The sequence below is a fragment of the Puma concolor genome, chromosome B3 (genome assembly GCF_028749965.1).
Source record: "Puma concolor isolate L17-30 chromosome B3, mPumCon1.1.hap2, whole genome shotgun sequence".
Lineage (NCBI taxonomy): Eukaryota > Metazoa > Chordata > Mammalia > Carnivora > Felidae > Puma > Puma concolor.
The window spans coordinates 121,967,111-121,979,549 of NC_141672.1; the positions used below are offsets into that span (position 1 = coordinate 121,967,111).

At 40.2% G+C, this 12,439-nt stretch overlaps 1 protein-coding gene and 1 pseudogene across 1 annotated transcript in view; both read left to right on the top strand.

Annotated features, from left to right (window-relative positions):
* Nucleotides 1-12,439, top strand: part of OCA2 (OCA2 melanosomal transmembrane protein) — a 559,846-nt gene that overhangs the window by 468,716 nt on the left and 78,691 nt on the right. The gene's annotated exons all lie outside the window — the stretch shown is intronic.
* Nucleotides 2,691-12,439, top strand: part of LOC112855014 (SIN3-HDAC complex-associated factor pseudogene) — a 58,871-nt pseudogene continuing 49,122 nt past the window's right edge.

Genomic DNA, 12,439 nt, shown 5'->3' on the forward strand with positions numbered 1-12,439 from the left:
AGAAAACCATATTCTAAATGGAATTGTTTAAAGTTGCAGCCCCCTCCCCTTTTTTTTCAAATCAAGCTGTTACACAGCTACACTGTGACTCAGTACTTACTGGCCTAACTTTGTTAAATGCTTTGTAAATCCAAAGGTTTATAAATTTTAAAGAAGAGTACAAAATCCTGTAACCATCATGTTATTTTAAATGTTGGAATTGGCATCCAGACCCAAATGTACTATTTGTGTAGTGATTAATGAAGTGTTATTTTAAATGTGCCTGGTGCTTTTTGTGTGTTTATTTTGATGCCAAAAGATTTTTTTCTTTGAATCAGTAAGACAGGGTCAGAAGGACTTCTATAACTTGAAAAGAGATTACAGTCTTTCCTCCCTCACTGAGGACATTTCAAACTTCTGAATTTTCTTCTCAGAATCATAATCTCCTGCAACATGAAGGTTCTTGTAAGTTATCATTATACAGAAAATTTTGAAATAAAAGGCCAAACTGAGAATAAAGTCATATTACATTAAAAAATAAAAACAGCATTCCTGTATTCTTTGGATAAATTTCTAGTAGTGCTATTGCTGGGTCATAGGGTAACTCAATCTTTAATTTTTCGAGGAACCTATCTCCACACTGTTTTCCAGAGTGGCTGCGCCAGTTTGCATTCTTACCAACAATGCCAAATATGTAGAAGTTGAGAAACTTAACAGAAAACCATAGGGAAAGGGAGAGAAAAATATAGATTTATAGTTACAGAGAGGGAGGGAAACCATAAGAGACTTTTAAATACAGAGAGAAAACTGAGTGTGAAAAGGAGTTGGCGGCAGGAATGCGGGGAAAATGGAAGATGGGCATTGAAGAGAGCACTTGTTGGGATGAACACTGGGTGTTGTATGTAATGATGAATCATGGGAATCTAATACCAAAGCCAAGAACACACCGTATACACTGTATGTTAGCTAACTTGACAATAAATTATATTAAAAAATAAAAATAATAATAAAAATTAAGAACGAAAACGAAAACCAAAACCAAAAACACCTCTTGTACTGTCAAACTTTGTTGTATAATTGGGGAGAAGACATCACCCAAAATTGGGTGTTTGTTGTTTCACACAGGTCTTGGCATCAGGATGAAGCTCATCCAGGTCCCTTGTCAGCCTGTTGTGACTACTGGCCACAGCTTGGCCTTTCATCTTCCTCCAAGTCCTCTTCTCAGCCTCACCTCCCATCTCAAAACTCTGTATCTTTTTCCTTAACCCAATTGGTCATTAATTTAAACCAAAACATTTTATTTTTGTTTTTTAATGTTGCTCTAGCAATGGTGGGAGGTCTGTAGTCCTATCCTCCAACACTATATGCCGCCAGGTCTGCACACACCATGCGGGCTAACATGCCCTCTTGTCCTGCAGTAGGCTGCCATCCTCAGGGAAACTCACAGGCAGGTAGCTCACCTGGCTGGCCTCTCTGCAGAGTGCCATTGCAGTCAGGCCTGGACCAGAGAGTCAGTAAGGACCGTAGGGTAGCCAGTTTGGGAACCATGTCTGTCCACTGAGGGCCCCTGAGTCGACATCTGGGCCACTCCTAGGAGTGCCCTTGTTTTCTAATCATTCCTCAGTCTGTCACTGCTGTCCCTCCATTGCATTCTTCAACTGCTTTTTACCAGTTCTGTGTAGTGAGGCTGGTTACCTCTTATTCTGAAAATCATTTTTTTCCACTGAAGATTAATCTTATTCTAAATATTATTACCCACTCACAAATTAAACATAACAAATGAAACTTATACCATTTCATTTTTGTTTTAGAAACTTAAACCAAAGCTTAATCATTCAGAGTATTTATACTATACTCCTTCCAAAGGGTGAGAATATTCTTAATAAATGTGAATGGTTTCTCTGCCTGGTTTGAGTTTCTTAATGCACATAACACTCATGCACTAGAATAGAACCTAGGTGCCCAGCTAGGAGACAGGATGATTTCAGGGGAATCTTGAGAGTTCTAATGTCCAAATTCCATGGCTATGAATTGCTATTGACCCATGTGAACTGACTAAAGGCTGAAATTCCATCTTTAGAGTCATCCCTTTATATCAAGGCTGTTCTACATCATGGTAGTGTGAAGAGATAAAAAGAAGAGGCATACGGTGTTGGCACACAGCTGGGTCTCAGTAAATATTTGTTGAATGATTTAAGAGAAATAATAATATAGCTAATAATTATTAAGTGTGAAATGGATTTTCCCCATTACTCCTCCTTGTTAAAGTGGGAGAATCATTCCCATCCCCTGGAGGAAAACACCCCAAGAGGATAAGCTGTGTGGTCCAGGCCTTGGGCTCTGACCAGTGGGGCCACTGGGCCCAGCACTCTGGCCCTAAGACTTGAAATTATATAGGCCATGCAGAAACAGAGAGAGATGGGAAACATTCACTGAGAAACAGAAGCATGGGGATGCAGGCCTGCCTTACCTGGCCTTTGATTCCTGAGGAATTTTTCATACAGTTTGGTACTACTAGTTGCTTCCAAAATGGGACTAGGAAATGTTTCCAATAGTTGAAAAGAATGCTCTTGATGATGATGCTTTTCACATGAATGCTTTGAGCCTTATTAAAAATATTGGGGGACACTGACACTCATGAGGACCTGCTCCACCTGGCACTATGGTAAGTGCCCAGCATGTGCTATTTCCATAAATTCCCAGGCATCACGATGGCCCATTGTCCTATGAGGGTGCTGGTGCTCACAGTGGATGGGAACTTGCTCAAGGCCTTTCAGAGGCAAGTGGTAGGTCTGGGTTCTTCACAGATTTCTCTGCCCCAAGTCCAAGCTCTTTTTTTCCATACTCTGCCTCTTCCCATAGACATTTTGGAAGCACATGTCTTAGTGGAAAATAATCAGCATGGATGTTCAGGACTTGGTGGTGTTCCAATAAGTATGACAACAAATGTTGCCCATTCCTCAACCCAGAGAACAGATGTGTGCATCAGAAGAGCTCATGATCCTGTGGAACTATTGATGGCACAGAGCATCTTTGTCCTATCTGTCAGTGTATAATCAGGCTAAGGTTAGTGTACAAGCAGTAAAGACTAAAGAACTCAAGATACTGGAGAAGGTACAAAAAACATTGCTTTAGGGCAAGTATCGATTTTTTTTTTCTTAAATAGGAAAATTCAAGTGAATGGAAGTACATTCTACAGTTACAAGTTTTACAAGTGAAACATTTCCAAAGGCTATAACCTTGTCATTCGTGAGGTTCCTCTTCTAATACAGTGTTGTGTATGGAGATGCTGCTGCCAAGACCAGCTATGAGAGAATGCAGCTTTGGAGCCTTGTGGAGAGTCCAACAGTGAGATAGTGCTTCCAGGTGGAGTTCTGCCTCCAGTGACCACCTGCTCTCAGATCTGGGAGACATGACCAGTTTCAAAGTTTTAAAGATCTTGAAGGCCATGAGGGAAGCAGAGAGATAGTTGTTGAAGAGATGGGACTGGTCTGGAGTGTAGCATTAGCTGAGATACAGCAATAATGAGAGATAAGGAGCCAACTAGCTTGTGAAGAATTAATGATGTGGGCAAGGAAGGGGGAAAAAGAAAGTGTTCAAGGAGACTCCTGAGTGTGGCTTGAGAAACTGGGTCAGCAGCAATATCATTCATTGAGACAGCAGAGCGCTAATGCTATATGGATGACTTCAAATTCTTCGAAAATTCAGCCAAAAATAAAGACACAAGAATTTGTCCAAAACACTGTTGTTAAAGGCCAGTCAGTCCATTCTGAACAATGCCAACATCTCTGTAAATTACATAAAATACCATGTCAGATAATGGCTTGGTGCTATGTGGAGTACAGCAGTCTGAGGTGATAGAAATGTGCTTAATTTAAACTAATTTTAACCAAAATGAAGGTTTTTCTAGGCACCAGATATCCAATAGGCAGTGACATTATCTTGCATTAGGTTAAAGTGAAGTCACCCACAGAATAAAATGAAATGAAGTACCTCAATGATTAAAAAGCTAGAAATCAACTCCCTGTGAAATATTTCCCATCTGCTTCCCAATGCCATAGAAATGGTCTGGTCTGGTCTGCTCTCTTTCTCAATATGATATATGAACTGCATGAAAAAGTTGTTTTCAAGCTATATAATCTGAAAAGAACTAGCAATTAAAAGGACAAAACTACTAAAGTAGATATTATCTTTGTGCTGAGGACAAAAAATGCATGTATGTTTTCATTGATCTTCCAAAATATGGCCTTTTATATGGAACTTCAAGGCAAAATTGGCATTTAAGAAGGATGTAGGCATTTCAACAAGAATGGTCTTAAGAGCATATTATTTATAAATGCATTTTCTACACCATCACTTGGAGGATATATATTTAAATGTGTGCCTGCGTATACTTTCCTTTTAAGTTCTTGGCTCTATAGCACACTTCCTTTTATGTAACAGTCAGGGTGATAATGGTAATGGATGCACTGTTCAGCATTTGCACACATCTATTTACGGGAAATTTCTTAAGTCATGGTTCCTTAGGTTTAAGACTAACAGGAGTATTAATGTCAAGGGTGTTCATCGCTATACTCCTGCTGTTTATTGATATATCTCCAACTCATTTGAAGGTGTTGTCTGAACAGAATGTGTGTAAAAGTTCACCTCTAAATTTTCAGCTCCAGAACTCACTGTTCCTGCAATATTTACATATAGTTTCCTCCAACCTGAGTGTGGTTTCCTCACACACCTCTTGGGCAAATGAACTGTGTTGCCTTCCACATGGTGGAGCAGAGGGTTCTAATCTGACACTTACATGTCTGACGTGTGCAAACACCAGCAGACAGAACTACCCAAATCTTTTAAACTCCTGTTTATGGAATTTTCTGGAGGAACACAGAAGCTTGGATACCCTGGCCCTAATGTGTGTGCAAGAGCTGGCTTGCAAGAGCTGATTGCTAAATTTTCAGGATTTTTGCCACCCAGTTGTTAAATGTAGTTGTTATTAAAAATTAAGTTATGTAAACTTACAATTAAGTATATTAAAACAAAAGTAATAAATATTCAAAATGCATCTCTTCCTAATTAGTTTGCTACATTTTTCCATTATGTATGCCCTTGAGGTTATTTACATTTGTTTTATCTGTGTGGTAGAAATGTTATATAACAGTGTGCTGCAGTGATCACTCACTGGCTCCATGTTTAATGGTGTCACATTTTTGTGCTTGAAATTAGTCATGGTGGGAGTATTAACACCATTTATTTTTACCAGCACACTTAGTATATAAGGAGAAATTTTTCTCCCTTGAAAATCTTGGTGTATAAATTCTTATGCACTAAAAATCATGCTTTGTCATTTTAGAATGCAGTACTATCTTACTTCTAATATAATTTCTAATATTATAAACATCTACCATTTTTTCAGTGCCTACTTTTCTCCAGGCTTCGTATCAGGTACTGATATGCATCAATCTCATCTTTTACCTAAGTTGGAATGGAAACCTGGATCCCTTCATTTAGATATTAAATCTCCCTACCACACATTTACTTGCTGTAAAAATCCTTTGTAGAACTTTCATTATTTCAGGCTTAACCTTCAATCTGTATGTTAAAATTTTTAATGTTTATTTATTTTTGAGAGAGAGAGAGAGAGACAGGGCATGAGTGGGGGATAGGCAGAGAGGGAGGGAGACACAGAACCCAAAGCAGGCTCCAGGCTCTGACCTGGCAGCACAGAGTCCAACATGGGGCTCGAACTCACAAACTGAACCCTTAGATTGTGACCTGAGCTGAAGTCGGACACTTAACTGACTGAGCCACCCAGATGCACCCCCCAATCTGTATGTTAAGATGCAAAAAAGCTGGGGTTCCTGGGTGGCTCAGTTGGTTGAGTCTCCCACTTTGGCTCAGGTTATGATTTCATGGCTTCAAGTTGTAGCCCCACATCGGGCTTGCTGTTGTCAGCACAAAGCCTGCTTCAGATCCTGTCCCCCTCTTGCTCTGCCCCTCCCTCGCTATGCTCTCTCTCTCAAAAATAAATAAAACCTTAAGAAATTATAAAGATGCAACAAAGCTAAATGTCTGGAAATCGTGGTGGCCTCATGACTCTTGCTGCACCTCCTTTGATGTTGCAGTCACACGGTGCTGTGCTCCTCCAGGGGGCAGTGGAAACTTTAGAAAACAGCTTAGAAATGAGCAGCAGGACAGACGATGCAGCCTTTTGCAGTGAGGGTTGAGGGGAAGCTGACCTTGACAAACTTTAGTGTGCATTGAAGTCGGCATGGAACCCACCATCTCCAGGACAGGGTGGGTAAAGCTACTAAATCAATACTTCAGACAAAGAATTGCCCATATTCTGTCCATATTTTTGGTATTTAAACATGGCAGCAGTAGCCTCATTCTTGAATCGGCATGGAATTCTAAATTGTTTTCTTAACCTACAAAAGATAAGGTGCTCTCAATGTACCTGGATCATGAAGAATGCCTGTTTAGAGTAAAACTGCTCTACAAAAAGCCACATGTGATTCCCTCTCAACACAAAATGGGTACTTGGGACTGGGTGGGGTGTAAATACAGTACTTTCTGTGGATCCTATGTAATGTGGCAGTGGCTGTTAGGCTATTCGGTGTGGGATTCAGATGTCCCAATGTAGCAGGCCTAGAGGATCCAGAGTGTGGGCCAATGCTGGCCAGCAGAGACTGGTTTGTGAGCAAGAGTGTTTTCCTGGGAGCTGATGGAGGTGTCAGCCAGCACCTGCTGACACTCGCATGCAGTGATGGAAGGTATTGTCCATTTATCTCCACTTTCATTAATACTAAAAGAAAAATGTAGCCTGTCTGTTAAGTTGATGTACACAAACATCAAATCTAAAGTGGCAGTGTGTGTTTTGGGTCGAGCTATCTAGTTGTCAGCATAGTAAGGGGTTTCCAGACACCACTAGACATAGTCTCTAAACCAGCTGCTCTCCAAAGTGGATGGTTTTCCATAAGAAGAATGTAGTTTGGAGACCATGATATCCAATATAAAATAAGTCAGTTTGTATGTCATAAGATTGGAGCCTGGGTGGCTCAGTTGGTTAAGCGTCCGACTTCTGCTCAGGTCATGATCTCACAGTTCGTGGATTTGAGCCCTGTGTAGGTCTCTGTGCTGAGAGCTCAGAGCCTGAAGCCTACTTCAAATTCTGTGTCTCCCTCTCTCTCTGCCTCTCCCCCACTCATACTTTGTGTCTCTCTCAAAAACAAATAAAAAACATTAAAAAAAGGTTGGAGGTAACAGAAGTTTAAGCTTCTGTAGGAATTTAAGGTAGTAAAGAAGGAGTAGGGCAGGATGGATGTGCCCCAGAGAGATTTAGCTGGCACCCCCACAGCACCCTCAGCCTCTGTTCTAGGGTCCTATGATTTGGTAATTGCCCAGGAGCTATGTTGAGGCAGACTGTCATCACAGCAGTGGCTCCTGCCCACCCATGATGCCTGTGGTCCACCGTGGGACACAGGATGGCACCTGGCCATGCCTCCAAAAGGTGATCAGGCAACTGGCTTCTCTCTGGTTTTCAGAAGGGTCTTAATGCAGGGTTGCTGTGTAAAGGGGTGTATGAGTTCTTTGAGCTTTCAGCACATGTAGCTGTTTTTCCTCTTCCTAGATTCAGGTTCTTTGAAGATCTGACCTAATAAGGATCTTTCTTCCCTGGGGAGGAATTTCTCTAGGAAACTGTCAGAGTCCTGACCCCCAGTAACCTTTCCTTTATTTGGCTCCTGATGAATCCTCCAGAGCCACCTGATATGCTTGTATCTGACTAACCTCCAGCCTTTATGGCCACTTCTGAATTCTTTTACTAGGAACTCTCCACCCCACCAAACCAGTGAAAGCAAATGGACACAGAAGGTGTGTAGGAGCCCCAGACTGAGGGTGCCTCTTCAGCTCACTCACCCATGGCCTTGCCAGCTCTGCTAGAAAACCAAATTCCATTACAAGTACTAAGCACACACTGGGTGATACTTTCACCTGGCTCCTTTCTATTTACGACAGATGTGTGTTTGGGGACAAACTCATTATTTGGGGATAGATGTGTGTTGTACAATATTATATGTATTTCTGGGAGTTTAAGCCAAGTGTTTCTGTTGCTTTTTCTGAGGCTATAATTTTAATAATACAATCCACTGAGTTCAGAAGCATAGCCCTGCCATGGACCATGACCCTAACTAGGCTTTTCCTTGACACGTTTTATCTCAATTGGATATCCACTGCTACATAAAGGATGGAGTAGAAAAGGAAAGGTAGATTGGACAAGGAGGCCAGCAGTGAGGCTTCTTCTGTGGTTCACTGAAATGTCATAATGCCTGGTCCACTTCTGTGCATGATAAACATTAGTTGACTGAAGTATATTCCTCCTTTACATTTCCTGTGAGTCTCTCCTATACTTCAACCCCTCAGAAGGTGTGGCTGTATATTGTGCTTACTTATCAACATCTGGCTCTGTGCCTCTATAATGAACATTGAGAGCATGGTGAGTAGATTAAGAACTAAGCATGTATACTTTCACCCTCAGCTAATGAGAAGATGACACAGTACAACCCCAGGGCTTATGTGGGTCATCCTCTCTCCCTGTCACATGGAATTATAGCACAGCAACAGGGAAAGGGGACATAGTGGTCTCAAGAAACTTTCAGATTAGAAAGTTTACTCCACATCATCGTGGAACATTTGTAGGTGTTTGCTCCTTTGGGGAAAAAATGTAGATACAGAGGTACTCCTAACTTTCTCCTTTCTGTGTTGTCTAAAATAAACCTGTGTTATTCCTCATACCCTGCTCAAAGTCCCTTTCTGAGGCCATCTCCTGATTGACCATCTATATCTTCCCTGTTGAATTTACCTACTCTTGGGTTTTCGTGTCTTTTCTTTCCTTCAGTGCAGATATCTTCTTTTCTTTGTATTCAAATTTATTTGCAAACTTTAACTTGCAGATGTAGCAAGCATCAGAAAATGTTGTTCGGTTTCTGTTTTATCAGCATGGTTATCTGATAGCAACACTTAGAGAGTTTATTCCCAGGCAGTCTCCATGTTAATGACCCATTTCCTATATAGAGAAGTGAAGAACTTTATAGTGGGCCAGTTTTCTCTAAGATGTGAAGATATTTGCACTGAAGTCATCTTGGCAAGATGAAGAGAACCCTGATATCAGGGCCTCTGAGCTCAGTCTCCAGCTTCAGCAGTCACCACATGCTCTTTTCTCTTCTGCAACATGGTGGACATGTTGTTTACCACAAAATGTTGTGCAGGTTGTAGTAGAACCACTCCAAAAGCAGAACACAAGAGTACAATTATAGTATTGTTTTTGAAGGCTTTTAAAATGAAATTATTCTTAAAAAGAAGGCTGTCTCAGGAGTCAAAGATTTCAGTGAAAAAATCACAAATTAAGTAATTTGAACTCTGTTCCAAGTATTTAGCAATCCCAAAATATTGAATAATGAAAACGTCATTTAACTATAGATACAGAATACAGTGAGAATTGCAGATTCAGTAATGCAAACTTGGTGACTATTCTACATTTTACCAGTGATATCGGATAATATGCTCCTGATCTATCCCCCAGGCTAGGCAGACATAGATGAAGCAGAGGCCTCACAGTTACCTTCCTGAAGCTTTGCCTTAAGAGGTTGGGACTGCTACAAAGTTCTGCCGAAATAAGAACCCTACTCCCACCCACCTCTAATAGCACATCCTCTAGGTCCTGAATGAGCTCTGCCAAGGATGGGAGAATCTTTACTTTAGAATGTAAATTTGTCATATTTCTTAGAGAACCTTACTCAATATTGAAATTCATAAGAATAAAACCTACAAAAGTGAAAACAAATGTCAAAGATATAGCATTCAGAGACCCTAACAAAATACATATTCTAAGAAATTGATGAAAATTACAGGGAATCCATTTTCTACAAATTTTACATAGAGATTAAAAATTTTAATTTATATTTCAATATACATGTAGTAAAATTCAGTCTTGTGGTGTAGAGTTCCACGAATTTTTAGGAATATATTGTCAGATATCTAGCACCACAATCAAGAAACAGATCCATTCTATCACCAGGAAAAAAATTCCTTTATGCTGATCCTTTATAAATAACCCCTTCCCCCACCACTAACCCCTGACAACTTCTGATTTAGTCTCCATCCTGAAGTTTTGCCTTTACCAGAATGTCATATAAGTAGAATAATGGGGAAGACTAAGCATGAATGAGAGCAAGAGGTATTTTGGAAATCTCTGTACCTTGTTAAGCCTTTGACTCTGCTTCATTCATTTACCAAAATGCACTTGAGTTTCATCTATGTTGCATGTATCAATAGTTTGTTCCTTTGTATTTCTGTGGATAATTCCATTGATGGGTGATCAGCAGGTTGTTTATTCACCACTTGAAAGTCATTTTTCCTTTTTTAAATTTTGGATGAAGAGGAATAAAACTGTACTGAACACTCATGTACATGTTTTTACGTTAACTAAATTTTCTACAGGCATGTCTGGGAACAGGTTGCATGTAACTTGAGGGTCTAGTAACAAGGACTCCATATCTCAATTCATTAAAAAAAATGAGAGTAATTAGGGTATAATTTCATACAGTAAATTTCACTCTTTCTGGGTGTGTATTTCAATGGGTTTGGACAATATATACAGTCAGGTAACCATCATCTCAACTGAGACAGAATATTTCTCCCAGAAGTTTCTGTGTACTGCTTTATGTTTAATTCCTTCTCCTCACTCCTGGTAAGAACTCATCTGATTTCTGTCCCTGTTGTGTTTTAGTTTATTTTGGGGTTTTTGGGTTTTTTGTTTGTTTGTTTGGCTTTGGGTTTTTTGTCTGTTTGTCTAGTTTAGAGGCTTTAAATTTTTTTATTTTAAATATTTTATTTATGTATTAATTGTTTTTTATATTTATTTTCAAGTTAGTTAACACACAGTGAAGTTTTGGCTTCAGAAGTAGAACCCATTGATTCATCCCTTACACATGACACCAAGTACTCATCCTGAAAAGTGCCCTCCTTGATGCCCGTTACCTATTTAATCCATCCCCCTACCCACCCCCACTCCAGCAACCCTCAGTTTGTTCTCTGTATTTAAGAGTCTCTTATGGTTTGCCTTTCTCTCTGTTTTTATCTTATTTTTTCTTCCCTTCCCTTATGATCTTCTGTTAGTTTCTCAAATTCCACATATGATTGAAATCATATGATACATGTTTTTCTCTGACTGACTTATTTTGCTTAGCATATACCCTCCAGTTTCATCCACATTGTTGCAAATTGCCAAGATTTCCTTTTTCATTGCCAAGTAGTATTCGTGTGTGTGTGTGTGTCTGTACACACACACATATACATACCACATCTTCTTTTTTTTTCAATATATGAAATTTATTTTCAAATTGGTTTCCATACAACACCCAGTGCTCATCCCAAAAGGTGCCCTCCTCAATACCCATCACCCACCCTCCCCCCCTCCCACCCCCCATCAACCCTCAGTTTGTTCTCAGTTTTTAAGAGTCTCTTATGCTTTGGCTCTCTCCCACTCTAAACTCTTTTTTTTTCCTTCCCATCCCCCATGGGTTTCTGTTAAGTTTCTCAGGATCCACATAAGAGTGAAACCATATGGTATCTGTCTTTCTCTGTATAGCTTATTTCACTTAGCATCACACTCTCCAGTTCCATCCACGTTGCTACAGAGGGCCATATTTCATTCTTTCTCATTGCCTTGTAGTACTCCATTGTGTATAAAACCACAATTTCTTTATCCATTCATCAGTTGATGGACATTTAGGCTCTTTCCATAATTTGGCTATTGTTGAGAGTGCTGCTATAAACATTGTGGTACAAGTGCCCCTATGCATCAGTACTCCTGTATCCCTTGGGTAAATTCCTAGCAGTGCTACTGCTGGGTCATAGGGTAGGTCTATTTTTAATTTTCTGAGGAACCTCCACACTGCTTTCCAGAGTGGCTGCACCAATTTGCATTCCCACCAACAGTGCAAGAGGGTTCCCAGTTCTCCACATCCTCTCCAGCATCTATAGTCTCCTGATTTGTCCATTTTGGCCACTCTGACTGGCGTGAGGTGATATCTGAGTGTGGTTTTGATTTGCATTTCCCTGATAAGGAGCGACATTGAGCATCTTTTCATGTGCCTGTTGGCCATCCGGATGTCTTCTTTAGAGAAGTGTCTATTCATGTTTTCTGCCCATTTCTTCACTGGGTTATTTGTTTTTCGGGTGTGGAGTTTGGTGAGCTCTTTATAGATTTTGGATACTAGCCCTTTGTCTGATATGTCATTTGCAAATATCTTTTCCCATTCTGTTGGTTGCCTTTTCGTTTTGTTGGTTGTTTCCTTTGCTGTGCAGAAGCTTTTTATCTTGATGAGGTCCCGATAGTTCATTTTGCTATTAATTCCCTTGTCTTTGGGGATGCGTCGAGTAAGGGATTGCTACAGCTGAGGTCAGAGAG